This window comes from Macrobrachium nipponense, chromosome 7 (genome assembly GCF_015104395.2).
Source record: "Macrobrachium nipponense isolate FS-2020 chromosome 7, ASM1510439v2, whole genome shotgun sequence".
Lineage (NCBI taxonomy): Eukaryota > Metazoa > Arthropoda > Malacostraca > Decapoda > Palaemonidae > Macrobrachium > Macrobrachium nipponense.
In genome coordinates this window covers 46,461,316-46,467,315 of record NC_061109.1, presented here as the reverse complement: position 1 = coordinate 46,467,315, position 6,000 = coordinate 46,461,316, and the positions used below count along the sequence as shown (strand labels likewise).

The 6,000-nt window shown below is 32.9% G+C and overlaps 1 long non-coding RNA gene across 2 annotated transcripts in view; it reads right to left on the bottom strand.

Annotated features, from left to right (window-relative positions):
• The window catches only part of LOC135217751 (uncharacterized), a 332,198-nt gene that overhangs the window by 149,126 nt on the left and 177,072 nt on the right, over positions 1–6,000 (bottom strand). The gene's annotated exons all lie outside the window — the stretch shown is intronic.

Here is a 6,000-nt window from a genome sequence, read left to right as displayed (position 1 = left end):
TTGGCAACAATAGGTAATAATGGACACAATTCTAAAAAAGGTGGAGAAAAAAATAAGCATACAAATTATTAAAAATTATCATGTAAAAAATAATGTTAACTTTAATTGTTAATCATGGTTCATTCCTTTCAATTTCTGTCAGTATCCATTGTATTTTGTTAATGACCATTCTCCTTACTATTATGATAAACAAAATAACAGCTACTATTCCACTAGATTTAATATATAATAAAATTGGGGATACATTTTCCTTGTAGTACAAGTAGTCATCAACATAGTTCAAGTTTTCGTAAGTTTCTTTAATTCTAATCGAGACAATCTGAATTCTTTTTATTTTATATGAGTTATCTTTATCTGGAGAACAATCTGATTCTTGTTATTCTTATAAGTTATTTTTATCTGGCATATGTTTTTAAACTTTATATGTCGTAAAAACATTAGGTTCATAATACCAATGGTTGGCTTTTATCAGTTGACATGATGTTGTAAAAGATTTAACATTTTTAAACCTTATTTCTGTTGTTACATATTTACATTAAAATTCAGCTACAACAGTATTTAGTGAAAATCAATATTTTTTTTAATCAATTATCAATGCTTGAAAAGTTTGATCATAGTCTGTGATTGTAGTACATGGCATTGATACGACTGAGGTAGGTGACGCCATGGTCAAAAAGGGGGTCATGGGGCAAGCAGCCTCATCCTAAAGGACTTCCTGAAAACGAGAAATCAGACAGCTTCTGGCGCCTAACTAACTCTCTCTCTCTCTCTCTCTCTCTCTCTCTCTCTCTCTCTCTCTCTCTCTGAGGTAAACCAGTATGCTGCAAAAAATATACAGAATATATGTATGTATGCATATGTATGTGTGTATATGTACTGTATGTATGTATGTATGTATCCTCATTTATCACCCTCCAACCCCGCCCCCCACCCAAAAAAAATCACCTTAATGAAGCAAACAATTCAAAATTAGTCTCTATAATGATACAATTCGAGTGCCCAACGCTATTATTAACCCAATTAATATTACTAATTGTTGATGACTATTGCTCATATGGTAATTACGACTACATTACCTAGAAAAATGATAATTTGATAATAAAAGTGTAACACAGCTCCAGCGTGATCAGAAAGCACGGGGTTACAGCTGGAGTTTGTATCGCATCAGTCAAAAGATGGCAGATGATTGATAATTGACAGGACAAATTTGCTGGGAGACCATCATACCATGAATGCTACAACAAGGCTTTGTAATTATTTATGATCCTTACATAAACTTCTTAGTGTGTAAAATTCGCTTACATAAACTTCATTATGCTACATTTTTTGGTGCTTCCATAATTATCAAGATTCGTTAATGATATGTCCTCGAAAACCAAAATTACTTCACAAACACATTAAGGAATTACTTATCTTTTTCCCTTTGTACATGTCAATTAAGTTAAAATTTTGATGCGCTCAATACACAAATGAGAAAACTTTGTAAAAATAAAAAAAAATATAATGAAGGTTGGTTAAAAGTCAAATTGCAAAAGTCCAGAAAATTATTTACATATAAAAACTCCCAAACACAAACTCACTGTATTACAATTCTCGAAACTTGACTATCTAAAAGTTGAATGCATTAGGAATACTTTGCATGATTTGCATCTACGAATGAAAAGAATAGTAAATGTATGCATGTGGTCATAGCAATTAAGAGAATAAATGCTAGCGATTCTAGCATTTTACATCTTGTATGATTTAATCTCATGCAGAGTGAACCCACCATTTATACACACACACATGCATATATATAATATATTATTATATATATATATATATATATATATATCATATTATCTATATATATAGATATATATATATATATTACAAACATGCTATATATATATTTATACCATAATACATACATATATATGTATATTATATATATATAATCTATATAGATATATTTCTTATATATAATTAAGGGCTATGAAGAAGTAGTATAATACTAATACATTTATTTACAGGTCCAATTATCATAAGAAGTATCCAGAAATCTCAAGCGTACCTCATAGTTCGTAATCTATAGAGTAGCATTCATTAGTCTACAGCTACCTTCTTAAAGGAAAAATATATCTTTTAAGACAAAACACTTCAAGAGAGTAATCTGAGTCTCACTATACAGTGGCTGGTTCAAAATTATCTGGCGTCACATCATCTTACTAACTAAGGTTACGAAGAGCAAGCTGACATGAAAACAACCAAGAACTCCGAAGCTGTCACATTAAACAAAGGTAGGTGATGTCTAAAGTGTCAGTAGTCTCTTTCAGAACGCTTTTAAGATTCACCCCAAAGCAGAAACGAGAAGTTATACATAAAGTGCTCTGCCAAAGTGGAATCAGAGGAATTTATTTCTGGTGATTAGGAAATTCATTTCTCGAGATGATGTGGTTCGGATCCCACAATAAGCTGCAGGTCCAGTTGCTAGGTAACCAATTAGTTCCTAGCCACGTAAGAATATCTACTCCTTCGGGCCAGCCCTAGGAGAGCTGTTAATCAGCTCAGTGGTCTGGCTAAACTAAAATATACTTTTTTTTTTTTTATACATTACAGTGCAGTTCAACGGCACTGGGACAGCACTGACTTCAGAATTAAATGAGACGCTGGAATAAATGTTTCTCACATCAATAACCTTTACTAATATCTAAGCCAAGTTTGTGTTGGTGCGTAACTTGCAACTTGGTTATACTAGATCAACCTCTTCCTTAAAGAACCAAGTTTCGTGAGCAGCAATCCCAAGTATTCTCACTCTTCAAAGGGAAGTTTTAAATAAGGACAGATGTGTATCTGATGGATGCAAACTTGATGATAAAAATATGGAAATTCATATCGTAAATCTTTTTGAACTAATTCTGCTCCGCGGTAAAGATGACATGTCAAGGAAAATTACAATATCATAAAACGTCTATTACAATCGCATAATCCAGTAGGAGAAATTTCGTGTATGTTAAAAGTCTTTGTGACCTCAAACACTTTGAAGTGTTTCAACAAAATACACACAAGTGCGCTAAAACTTAAGTGTACGTACCGCACACACTACAAACTTCCAAATTAAAGTAAAACAGCCATAAAACTTGTCTGATCTTAACCAAAGGTTAACTCTAATCCAGGCTCTAATGTTCTCATTTTATTATTAAATTCAGTTCTCTCAGTAGACGACTTAGCATAAGAAAAACAAGATAATCCAACTTATTTTCCTTTCCATCTCAATCATAAATAATGAAAAAATACACCACTTATAACAATGTGTTATATTTCAGATATGGAGCAGCCAACAACAAAAAAGGAGTACCATTTTTTTATCTACTAAATCAGAACTGGTTTTCTTTACGTCATAGCAAAGTTCTGAGCATAAAGTTTAAGATAAATCCAGAATATTATTTATTAATTTATTAATATTTTCATATCTCCTTTCTCTTGCTTACTCGTATTACCTAAATTCATGTTAACAGTATAGACTTCTGTTAATGAGTACCTGAAAAGTAATATATATATATATATATATATTATATAAATAAAAATGAAAACTATATCAAACCTAACTAACTTCATGTTTCTTGTTCTCTCAATTTGGCAACTGCATCAATCATGACTATCCTCACCCCCAGAGACATTCAGTAAATTCCTGACGATCCTTATTTACCTGTATTCAGTAATGAAGTTACAAAAAAAAAACATTAAAAGTCGGCTTTGATATAATCATACGACTCTAGTACTGCTTGTTATTTAGAGGTACGTTTTTGTGTTTAATCCTTCAGTCAATAAAATCAGATACTGAAGCTTATCCGAACTGGAATCTAGTACTGGGTGTTCCCTTGGGAATACAACATATGCAAGCATTTTTTTGAAATAAGGACCACCATTATGATAAAAGAAACATTACAACAACAATGACAACAAACACAAAGAATACGAATAGTAATTAATGCACGACAACAACAACAACAACAACAACAACAATAATAAAAATAATAATAATAATCCATTTCCAGCTCACATCCACATTAAGAAGACACTACGGCAAAAGCCATCCCCCCCAAAAAACCCTATTTTTTCGGACTCGAAAAAAACTACATATAATTTCAACGCAGCATTAGTCAATCCTAATATCCCCTGATTAGCTTGATTACAGTCATATACGTGTTAATTACGGCCATGTATCTTTTAATTAGAATAACGTGATAATGAATGTACTCTCGATTTAAATATTTCGTTAAATATTCAGATTAGGCGGAGAGCCCGAGGGGCTAATAATGTAATATTTATAAGGACACACGATAAAATATTTTCTGGTTTGCGCAGTTGAGATTTTAGAACAAGATACTTCATTTCCAAGTCACCCTAATTACATGTATTTAAGACCCGGGTCATAATACGTGAATTATGACATACATTTAAATTCATGCGGGGAAAAGGGTCTTCGGACAAGAAGGGCACCCGCGTACTGACCTCGGAATTACCAGAAGATTATTGCGGAACAAATTCGAGCTCGATAAATAATCTTCGATGAGACAAATTTATGTATACTTTTCTTCTTCTTCTTCGATTTTTACCATACCTCTTCGTCCCCTGGGGCGGTTCTCAGCAAGTCTGTAAACTTGAGCTTCCTACTCCCATGGCCCCCCCCTTTTTTTTTCTCGAATAGCATCTAATGCTTATGTCCATACACACCTGGGTCATCTACCGGGAGTAGACCAGAAACGAACCCTTGACCTTACGAATGCGCGACCAGTGCTCCACCATTGAGCCAAGCCTGCCGTACACACGCACGCACACACACACACACACACACACACACACACACACACACACATATATATATATATATATATATATATATATATATATATATATAGTATACATATATATGTATATACAGTATATACATATCCAGTATATATTTACATATATATGTATATATATAGTATAAATACGTATATGGGTATATATATACACATACATAATATGTATGTGTGTGTATCTAGCTGTAATACAATGTATATCTAACACATTCTGTTGATAAAACTGATTCAGCAAATTTATGAACTTTTGGCTTGTATGCACATTTCCAAAAACAATAGTTATTAATTATCAAGAGAGCGAATGAATCAAGTGGTATGAATGTTAATTGTACAAAGCTGAGCGCATTGAAACTACTTCATTAAATTAAAAATTTAAGATATGCAACTGTGGGGAAGTGAGTCGAAAGTCTGAAATAGTCTAAAAAGTAAAGGTGATTTCCAACTAGACAGAGATCATGATTAAATGCTTGATAAATTAAAAAGGGAGTTAAGACTGCAAAGGTCACTGGTGCCGTCGGTTCTGCTAAATTTTATCTGATGGTTTTCACTTGACAAAAAAAAAAATTAAGAGTTGGTCAAATTTTGGTCTGGATCGTCATAAGACTTACGGAAAAATACGCAGGACAAAGTTCAGTGTTCTATCGTTTAGTTCGTCAGTTTACCGTCAATTATATTCAACATATATTTTCGACAATTAGCAAAAGATCGACAACTCTAATAGTTGCTATTCCTACTACTTTTGAGATACGGCGAGCATCAGGGTTTCGACCAAGAATCTGTTGTGGTACGATTTCTGAAAAGAGCTAAGAAACGTAAAACCGACAACGATTCATATCGTCAAAAGTGAGGAAGGAAAAAGTATAGCGTCTCATTTATACATTAATATGAACATTCCAAGTCTCAGTCTATGGAAATATTTTGCAAGTTCTTAATATTGAGTGGCAAGCCTAAAATAATACTTATTTTCTCGATATGAATAAAAAAAACAGCCCGGAAATACAAACACCCATAAAAAAAAAAGTTATCCACGTGCAGGATAATTTTCACTTCTGAAGCTAATGGCAGTATTATGCAAACGTCACCAATTTGAAGTCACTTTTCGTTTCAAATGTCGGAGATTGGCCTTATCCCGTCATTTCTCCTAATTACAGAC